At 32.5% G+C, this 11307-nt stretch overlaps 1 pseudogene; it reads left to right on the top strand.

Moving 5' to 3' along the window:
• Positions 1 to 6873: 6873 nt before the first annotated feature.
• The window catches only part of LOC143389747 (proteasome activator complex subunit 3 pseudogene), a 61782-nt pseudogene continuing 57348 nt past the window's right edge, over positions 6874 to 11307 (top strand).

The raw sequence follows: 11307 nt of genomic DNA, 5'->3' as shown, positions 1-11307 counted from the left end.
GCTAATGTTGCAAATTTAATCATGATGACAAAAAAATTAAAATGAGTGCAATGAATTTTAAAATGTAAAATGAGTGCAGTTATTTGATTTAAATAAAAAATCCAAACTTCATATAGTGATGAGCAAAGTAAGCCTGCAGGTGTTAAATCTTTACCTATATTACAGTCATTTTGAAATAGCCACTAAGTTTGAAAAGTAGATATTGATGTTTTGCCAGCATATTTGTGTTTTCCAATTTTCATGTAATGATTAACATTACTACAGCTCTCAGGTAGATAATAAATTTTCAAGGTTTAGGCCAGTTCACATTTGTTATCAATCTAAAAATCCTCTACTAATATTTAGTTCACAGGAACTTTTTGTTAATGATTTTCAGTATACAGTAATTTTAAAACAACATAATTAGCTATAAATTTATATCACATAATAAACTATGAAATTCCTGTAGCAGCCATATTCAGATTACTCTGTTCTACAGTAGGGATGTTCTGTGTTTACCTAATGGACATAGTACACAAACACTTATTGTACTCTTTTCCATTTCACTTTCAATCTTACTGGCTGGCTGCCCAATGGTTTTATGTATGTCACAAGTTACAACATGGACGTCTTAACAAGTGGCTGTAGAAGCAGCAGACTGGAATATTCACCCTTCATCCCTGTTGACCAGAAGAATCAAGTTGTTTCTGGCCTCTTGTGTATAAGCACACTATTTAGAAAATATCCTTGAAGGAGATAGAACTTGTTACACTTCATTTTTGAGCTTTAATATTTAATAATATGTTGAAATAAAAATAAAATTCTTCACAAAGATTTCACATAAACTAGATGAGACCAAGGCAGAAATTTTAAATAGAGGGCTACAGAAAATATTAAGACTCATTTCAATGTTTTTAAAATAATAAAACCTTGATTGAAAAATATTAATTCACATGGAATACCAAAACAAGATTAAACCAAATATACTGCAGGCAAAAATGAGAAGGTTGGTCATCATGACCATATTGCATTTTCATAGGATTTCCTGCAAAATTTTCAGCTAACAATAGGTTCAATTTTCTGCAACTAAATTTATAATTGAATTGAATACATACTAGGATACTCCAAACTATTCTAAAGCATTAACTAGTTGTATTTTAAAATATTTAAATACAGAAGGATTCTTCTTCATAAAGTATTTAATATTTAAAAATTTGTAGGCAATTGATATAGTGTATTTTGCGAAACAATCTCTTTCATATTGATCATCTTAGGAATCATGTCCACACAGCATTTACCAGTATTCTTACTACCCATATGTTAAGTGATGTTTAATGAAGGTGTCATGTACCAATGAAAATGAAATATTAATAAAGAACAGAAACCACCACTGATTCATCTCTTATTCTCTCTCAAGTACTGTGTTAACTAAACTATTTACATGATTGCTTTAATCCTTGTGAAACCCATTAAGAGAATTTATTTAAAGAATAATGCAGAGTTCTCTTGGATGATTAATAGCCCCCTTCCTTTTGCATCAGTATCAGAAAAGAGGAATGCTTCTGGCAGCTCAGAGGAACTATTCAAAGGTAGTCTGAGTACTGATGTACTCATTGGTCACTTTCACTTTTTTCAGATTCAACACCATGTGCATGTCAAAATGGAAGATAAAATGAATGAGAAACCATTGATTCTATCCATAGAAATGTAATTAGTTATGTCAACAGATATATACTCATCAATATTCTAGAGAGAGGCTAAAATGTTCAGATCTGGGCATGAGATGATGTCTCCATTTTTAGGATCCTCAGTCTAAGATACATAGTACCATTCAAGATAGAGCTCCTCCATTACTCACAAACCATTCTTAAGCATGATAGTTTCCCAGGTGAGAGAGGGCATTTCAAATGTATGCATTTTCTAATCATAATGTATCCTGTTCTAAGAAGATAAAATTGCCTATGCCATTAATCATTTAGTTTTCTGTCCTCTTTTGTTTGATAGCAGCACTCCATGGAACCAACTAGTAGACAACATGAAAGAAATTATTAGAGAAAACACCTATTCTTCATCATTTGAAAGGTATACAAAATTTTATCATAAATAAATCATATTGTAGTTTAGGCTTTGCCAATATAAATGTGTCAATATGAATCTGTATTTTATAACTTTCACATGGTAAAAATTGTCAGTGTGATATTCAAATACAAGTTTACTTATTTTTCAGATGAAAATAATTCATGCTCAAGATTTGTTGAATAGTTTCTTTGATCTAAGTGGTATTTGCATATTGAAGTAAAATGTATTGAATTTGCATTTTAAAGTTCATATGTATGAAAAAACTATGCTAAAATTGAAAGATGAGTGAGTTGGGATCATGGACTTTAAGGTGGCTTAAATTTTGGTGAAGAAAGCAATAACATTAATAAATATATAAGTAAGATATTAACATATAACTAATTAACATATAAGTAATTAACACACACACACACACACACACACACACACATATATATATATATATATATATATATATATATATATATATATATATATAAATCAAGTTGTTTCTGTCCTCTTGTGTCTAAGCACACTACTTAGAAAATATCCTTGAAGGAGATAGAACTTGTTACACTTCATCTTTGATCTTTAATATTTAATAATATGTTGAAATAAAAATATTCTGCACAAAGATTTCACATACTACTAGATGAGATCAAGGCAAAAATTTTAAGTAGAGGGCTACAGAAAATATTAAGACATTAAAAAATTGAAATATGTTTTTAAAACAGTAACACCTTGATTGAAAAATACTAATTCACATGGAATAGCAAAAAAAAATTAAACCAAATGTGTTGCAGGCAAGTTTGGTCATCTAATTAATATATGATATTTTTGGATACAGAAAAGAGAGAATTTCTTCTTTTTAAGATTGTTCTAATACAAACCATTTTAGCAAGTAGATCAGTATGGAAGAGAAGGATGGATATTTCATACCATGAATTAAGCCATAAGAGATAAGTCAAGATAAGATCTATTAAAAGAATATTCCATATATTTTGCTTATCTTATTTAGAGATGCATGTGGTATAGGATAAAATAATCATTAAAGATAACTGGTAAAAATCTCATGCATTTTATTCAGCATGCATTATTAGGGCTCAATTGATTCCCATTCTCTTTTGTATCTAGCATGTGTCAATATCATAACAATATTTCTTTCTCTATTTTTTTGTGGGAGAAGGGTTACCTGGGATTGAACTCAGAGGCACTAGATTACTAAGCCACATCCCCACCACTATTTTGTATTTCATTTAGAGATAGAGTCTAACTGAGTTGCTTAGAGCCTCACTTTTGCTGAGGCTGGCTTTGAACTCAACTTTGAACTCACTCCTTCCTTTGCCTCTCAAGCTATTGGGATTACAGGCATGCACTACTGTGCTCAGCATCATAACAATGTTTTAAAGGATAATTTTGTTATATGATTTCTTAGAGAAGGCAGAGGTCAATCAATTAGAACAATTGCTTATATCTTTATGTAGAACATAGTTCTCAGGAAAAATTATATATATATATATATATATATATATATATATATATATATATATATATATATATATATTGCAATTTAATAAGCTCGGGTTTACTAAATCGAAACAGGAAGTATCAAGCAAAATGATTACACATATGTGTTGTTAAACCTGCAGAAATGCTGAGAACAGCATCACAAAGTACTTAACAATTATAAAGGTAATGACTCTTCCAAATTTTGTGCACAATTATTAGTGAGAACAGAAGGGGAACTGATGGTTTCATGTCAAAGTCTCATGTGGAGGCAAAGATAAACTAAAGAAATTCTCTAGGCAAATTATATTCCAAGGAAAAAAGCTTAAGAATTGGATACATTGTTAGGAATAAACAGGGCTGAGGAGGTATAGAAACAAAGTCTCCAAAGAATGAATGAGAAATTCTGAAAGGACTTAGAGTTTATGTCAGTTGCATCCTCTTTCTGCTTTATGCTTGCCTAAAAAGGTCAATCTAAATCTCATATATTATTAAAAATAATTTTACTTCTACATTAGTCATCATATAATTAGACATTTGTTGTTTATTTAGAAAGTTAACCTGAATGCATATCTATAAAGTAATTGCCTCTAAGGATTGAGGATAAGATCTACTTTATCATTGAAAGGTTTATAGTCAGTGATTTACTTTATATCTCAGGTAAGACAAGATTTTGTCAGTTGAGACTACAAGGTAGTTAGTTAGCAGTAAAGACTTTGAAAGCTTGTTAATGTTAATTAAAGTAATCATGGCTTGAGTCACTTGTTTTGTTATAGAAGTGCTTCCAAAGATTGTTTGATATTTGATTGTCCATTCAATGGATGTTAGTCTCTTTCATAGGTCATTGTCAGCTAGAGCTATGAATTTTAAAGACAGATGCATATTATAATAACCAGGAATCTTAAAAAAATAGAAGTTCTAGAACCTATCACAAATTAATTATATCAGAAACTCGAGGAATAAAACTTGAACACTAATATATTTTGAACTTACTAGACCCAGATGTCAATAATGTACAGTCAAGATTAAGAACAACTTGTGTAGATGAAATAAAAGTAACACCTAAGAGTGGGTCAAGGTTTAGGGTTAGACTTCATGAGTTCAATCCAAATTTTGACACCTATTACTGTATAATCTGACACACATTACTTGAACTTTCTATAATTTAGATTTTTCTATTTGTGATTATTTGGTATTATTTTCAAAGATGGTGAAAGGTAGTTATGGGTATTACATTATTAAATTCTTATAAAACATTTAATTGTGTATAGTGTTCTAAAATTCAAGAAAGATGACAAAATATATGTTTGAGAAAATATCTTTTTTAAACAAATGCTGCTGGGAACCTGGATATACACATATATCAAAGAATTAAACTTGATTCCTATCTCTCACCTTGAATAAAGTCAACTTAACTTAGGAAATGGACCAGAAACTCTCTAACCACTAGAAGAAAATGTAAGCTCAACAATGCAGCATATTGGCACAGGTATTGACTTCCTTAAGAAGCCTTGTACACCAAAAGAAATAAAATCAAGAATCATTAAGTGAGATGGTATCAAATTAAAATATTTCTGCAAAGCAAACAAAGTATGAAGAGAGAGCCTACAAAATAAAAGAAGATCTTTGCCACCTGCTCCTCAGACACAGGATTAATATTAAGAATATATAAAGAATTTAAAAAGTTTTACAACAAAAACAAATAACCCAATTAATAAATTGGCAAAAGAACTAAATAGACACTTCTCAAAAGAAGAATTAAAAATATCTGACAAATACATTAAAACGTTCACATCTTTAACATAATTAGGGAAATGCATATCAAAAGTACATTGATATTTTCATCTTCCTCTATCAGAATGACAATTACCAAGAATACAAATAATGATGATAATAAAAATAATAATAGTAATACATACTGACAATGATGAGAAAAAAATGGAACACACACACTACTGGTGGGTCTGCAAATTAGTACAATCGCTCTGTAAAGAGTATAGAGATTCCTCAAAAACTTAGAAATGGAGCCACCATATGACTTTGCTATCCTACTTCTCAGCATTTATTCAGAGTAACTCAAGTTAGCATACTATAGTAATTCAGCCACTTCAATGTTTAAAGCACTATAATTCACAATAACCAAGTTATGAAACCAGCAGGATGCTTGTCAAGATATGAAAGAAAAATGTTGTATATATACACAATTTAATTTTACTCAGCCATAAATAAGAATGAAATCATGCCATTTGCTGGTAAAAGGGTGGAACTGGAGAACATCATGCTAAGTAAAATAAGCCAGATTCAAGAACTCAAGGCTCAAAGGTTTTCTTTCATATGTGGACACTAGACAAAACTAAGGGGGAAAGAGTTGGGGATAAATTCCATGAAAATAGGAAAGTTCAGTGGTAAACAGAAAGGGGATTGAGAGGTGGGAGAAAGGATGAGAAATGGGAGTAACAGTGAAATGAAATTTGCCAAACTATTGTATATACATGTATGAATATGACACAGTGAGTGTCATCTTTATTTTTATTGAGATAGCCTATTTTTTTGGAAAAAAAAACAAAGAAAGCATAAATAAATAGAAGATTAGTAGATTAGAGAAAAGGGAAAAAGGAGAGGTAGCAAAGGAGGGAGAAGAGAAATACTTACTGAATTGGAGCAAATTATATTCCATGCTTGTATGATTATGTCAAAATGAACTCTAATATTATATATCAATATAATACACTCATAAAAAGAAAGAATTTATTAGCAGCATACCTGCATAAAAATAATAAATACTATAATAATGATATGTGATAAAAGAATTCCATAATGCTGAAGGAAATTTCCTTAAATATGAATATAGATATATTAAAACTCATGAAAAAAAATAGATATTGTAACTACACAGGTAAATATGAGCACTTTCTGATAATTTAAATCTTTGAAAAAATATGTCTATTTTTTTGATACTATATGTAAAATGGGGTCAAAACACTTGGAAAATAACTTTAAGATGTTATATGCCCACTATAAACCTTAAATGAGCCATCAAAATAACAGAAGATAGTGTTAGAGCTAGAATTTCTACAAAGGAAAGAAAATGGACTCACAAGAATTACTCAAGGATTCAGAGAAAGCACAGCAAACATGAAACTTTTACAAGAAACTTAAGAAGATGTAAAATTTGTGTCTACCATTCCAGACTTTCAAGGCTCTGCTGTAGAGAAATGAGAAAAGCAGCTTATTGCATTCAGGATAGGTTTGTGAGATCGGAAAAAGCTGCTCAACTCAGGGACTCCTTTCCCAAAAGGATTAGAGTATATGTATCTATAAAAGAGCATGATGGGATATCTACCTCATGGACCTGTGCAGGAGCCAGGGCCCAGGGTAGGCCCAGTTCCATCCCGCCACCTGCAGACTCAGGAAGCTCAGGCCCCTCCTATCACCTGTGAGGAAGCCCAGACCCAGCACCCACCACCACCATCTGAGAGACAAGGTCTATTCCACATCCATCTTGAGACACTGCAGACATCCCCATTAGCCTTCCCTACACAGTAGTCTCTACCTTGAGAAAATAGACAGAGCATAGAAGCAGCTGCATCTTGGATCAGGCATCCCAAAACCAGTGTAAGGCTCACCCATTTAGCCCCATCTCAGAAAGGTGGTGCATCAATCTTGGGGCACCTCCACTGCTATCTCAAGTTACCTCCTGCTATTGCCACCACCACCTATAGTTGCAGTAGCATTCGTCATAAACACTGGCAGGGTCTGGAAGCCCAACCCCAAGGTGAGGTACAGATAATCTGCACAGACACTATAAGATTATATGGTAAAAACTGTAATACCTCAAATCCACACTGTAAGAAAGGAAGTCACATAGGCAACATAAAAAAAAAAAAAACAAGGGAGGAACGTGCCTCAAAAAAGAAAAAAAAAACAGATACTACAATAAAAGAACCTATGGACAGTGCAGTTGAAGAAATGTCAGAGAAGGAGTCCTGAATGTTCATAACCAAAATGATCTGTGAATAAAAGAATAACCTATATGAGCAAATACAGGCAAAAACTGATCACTCCAACAAACAGATAAGAGAGAGAATACAGGCAACCATTGATGCACAAATAAACAGATAAGGGAGCAAATACGGCATAAGGCATCCGTTGATAACACCAACAAAGCAATAAGTTAGCAAAAGATTACTTAAAGAAAGAGACAAAGATTCTGGGGGGGGGGGGAAAGCAATCAGAAATCCTTGAAATGAAGGAAACAATAAACCAAATTAAAACTCAATAGAACACATCACCAACAGACTAGATCCACTTGGAAGACAGAACATCAGATAATGAAGACAAAGTATACAATCTGGAAAATAAAGTTGATCACACAGTGAAGATGGTAAGAAACCATGAGCAGAACATCCGAGAATTACGGGATAGCATCAAAACACTAAATCTAAGAGTTACTGGTTTAAAGGAAGGCACAGAGTTAGAAAACAAAGGAATATACAATCTCTTCAATGAGATACTATCAGAAAATTTCTCAAACCTGAAGCATGAATTGGAAAATCAAATACAAGAAGCTTACAAGAAACAAAATGTACAAAATTACAACCGACCTCCACCAAGGAACATTATAATGAAAATGCCAAGTATACAGAATAAGAATAGAATTTTAAAGGCCACAAGAGAGAGGAATCCCATCACATATAGGGAGAGGCTAATTTGTATCTCAGCAGGTTTTTCAACCCAGACCCTCAAAGCCAGGAGATTGTGGAACAATATATAATAAGCTCTGAAAGAAAATGAATGCCAATCAAGAATCTTATATCCAGAAAAATTAAACTTTAGATTTGATGATGAAATAAAAACCTTCCATGATAAACAAAAGAATTTACAACTCAAAAACCTATACTACAAAATATCCTTGGCAAAATATTCCATATAAAGGAAATGAAAAAACAACAATGAAAATCAGCACAGGGAGGTATTACACTAAAGGAAAAACTAATCAAAGAAGAAGCCAAGTGAAGTTAAATAACAAAAATAAACAAAAATGGCTGGGAATACAAATCACGTCTCAATAATCATCCTCTGAAAGGGAAACAAGGAAAACTATCCCATTTGCTATAGCCTCAAATAAAATAAAATATTTGGGAATCAACTTAACAAAAGAGTTGAAAGACCTCTAAAATGAAAACTATAGAATTTCCAAAGAAAGAAATTTAAAAAGACCTTAGAAGATAGGTAAAAATCTCTCTTGTTCTTGGGAAGGCAGAATTAATATTGTGAAAATGACCATACTGCCAAGAGCACTATACAGATTTAATGAATGCAATTTCAATCAAAATCGCCATGATATCCCTTATAGAAATGGAGAAATCAGTCATGAAATTCATATGGAAAAATAAGAGACTCAGAAGAGCTAAAGCAGTTCTTAGCAAGAAGAGTGAAGAAGGTGGCATACCAGAACTTAAATTATACTACAGAGCAATAGTAACAAAAACAGCATGGTACTGGCACCAAAATAGACTTGTCATCTAATGGTAGAGAATAGAGGACACAGACTCACCCATGTAATTAAGGTTATCTTATATTAGGCAAAGGCACCAAAAACATATATTGGTGAAAAGATAGCCTCTTCAACAAATGGTGCTGGGAAAACTGGAAATCCATGTGCAACAAAATGAAACTAAGCCCCTATCTCTTACCACACCAAAAAACAAAACAAAACAAAACAAAACCTCAACTCAAAGTGAATCAAGGACCAAGGACCTAGGAATTAAAACAGAAATCCTGCACCAAATAGAGGAAAATGTAGGTCCAAATATCCATTATGTCAGATTAGGCCCCAGCTTCCTTAAGAAGACTCCTACAGTGCAAGAATTAAAATCAAGAATTAATAAATGGGACAGATTCAAACTAAAAAGCTTCTTCTCAGCAAAAGAAACAATCAGTGAGGTGAATAGAGATCTACAGCTTGGAAGCAAATTTTTACCCCTCACACATCACATAGAGCATTAATCTCTAGGATATATAAAGAACACAAAAATATTAACACCAAAAGAACAAATAACCCAATTAAAAAATGGGTCAAGGAACTGAACAGACACTTCTCAGAAGAGGATAAACAATCAATCAACAAAAAATAAAAAAAAAGTTCAACATTTCTATCAATTAGAGAAATGGAAATCAAAACTACTCTAAGATTTCATCTCACTCCAGTCAGAATGGCAGCTATCAAGAATACAAACAACAGTAAGTGTTTGTGAGGATGTGGGGGAAAAGGCACGCTTATATATTGCTGGTGGGACTGCAAATTGGTGCAGACAATATGGAAAGCAATATGGAGATTCTTTGGAAAACTGGGAATGGAACCACCATTTGACCTAGCTATCTCACTCCTCAGTCTATACCCCAAGGACTTACAAACAGCATACAACTACAGTAACACACCCATATCAATGTTTATAGCAGCACAATTCACAATAGCTAAACTTTGGAATCAATCTTAATGCCCATCAAGAAATGAATGCATAAAGAAACTGTGGTATATATACACAATAAAATATTATTCAGCAATAAAAGAGAATAAAATCATGCTATTTGCAGATAAATGAATGGAGTTGGAGAATATAATGCTAAGTTAGCCAATCCCCTCCAAAAAACAAATGCTGAATGTTTTCTTTGATTTAAGGATGCTGATTCATAATGTGGTTGGTGGGTGGGCATGGGAGGATTACATGAACTGTAGATAGGGTAAAGGAGAAAGAGGGGAAGAGAGGTTGTGTGAGGCTAGGAAAGACCATGGATGGACATCATTATCCTAAATACATGTATCAAGACTCGAACAGTGTGACTCTACTTTGTGTACAACCAGAGATATTAAAAATTCTGCTCTATATATGCAGTATGAATCATAATACATTCTGCTGTTATATGTAACAAATTAAAATTTTAAAAAAGGAAAAAAATTAAAAAGAGCATTATAGGGATCAAAGAATCTAGTCAGATTGATTCATGAATATATTTCTATATGAATATCTTCCCATAAACAATGAAACAGTTGATTTATCCTCAAACGCACAGATACAAATGGAAAACTACCAGGAGCACAAGAATCAGGGAAATATAACACAAAAATGGTACCAAAATAAATCTCCCAGCTCCCAAAACTAAAGAAAAGGATGTGTGTGAAGTGCCTGACAAATAATTCAAAATAATAATCTCAAGGTTAGTAAGTTATGAGAGAACACAGAAATGAAACTAAATAAAATCAAAGAAGTAACAAATGAAAATATCAACAAAGATGCAGACCCTTTTCAAGGCCATAAAATAATTCACAATAAATCAAATGGTCCAACTCAAATGTAGTCTATGCCATGATTAAAATTGAATTAGATTTAATATCAAAATCAAAACTGGAAAAGGCCACCAGTCTTTTAAAAATAAGTGAAACAGCTATACATTTGAAAATGTATAGCTTGGCGTGATAGCACACATCTGCAAACCCAGCAGCTCCAGAGGCTGAGACAAGAGGATTGGGAGTTCAAAGCCAGTCTCAGCAACAGCAAATCACTAAGCAACGCAATGAGACCCTGTCTCTAAATAAAATACAAAACATAGGGTTGGGTATGTGGCTCAGTGGTTGAGTGCCCCGGAGTTCAATCCCTGTATCAAATAAATAAGTAAGATGAAAAACTCCCAAACAAGTGATGAGCTGAATAACAAATCAAGAGGGAAAACAGAGATTTTTTTTTTCTAGTGAGAATAAAAAAA

This window comes from Callospermophilus lateralis, unplaced genomic scaffold, assembly GCF_048772815.1.
Source record: "Callospermophilus lateralis isolate mCalLat2 unplaced genomic scaffold, mCalLat2.hap1 Scaffold_83, whole genome shotgun sequence".
Classification (NCBI taxonomy): domain Eukaryota; kingdom Metazoa; phylum Chordata; class Mammalia; order Rodentia; family Sciuridae; genus Callospermophilus; species Callospermophilus lateralis.
The sequence above is the reverse complement of the archived record's forward strand: the minus strand, read 5'-3'. Positions and strand labels throughout refer to the sequence as shown.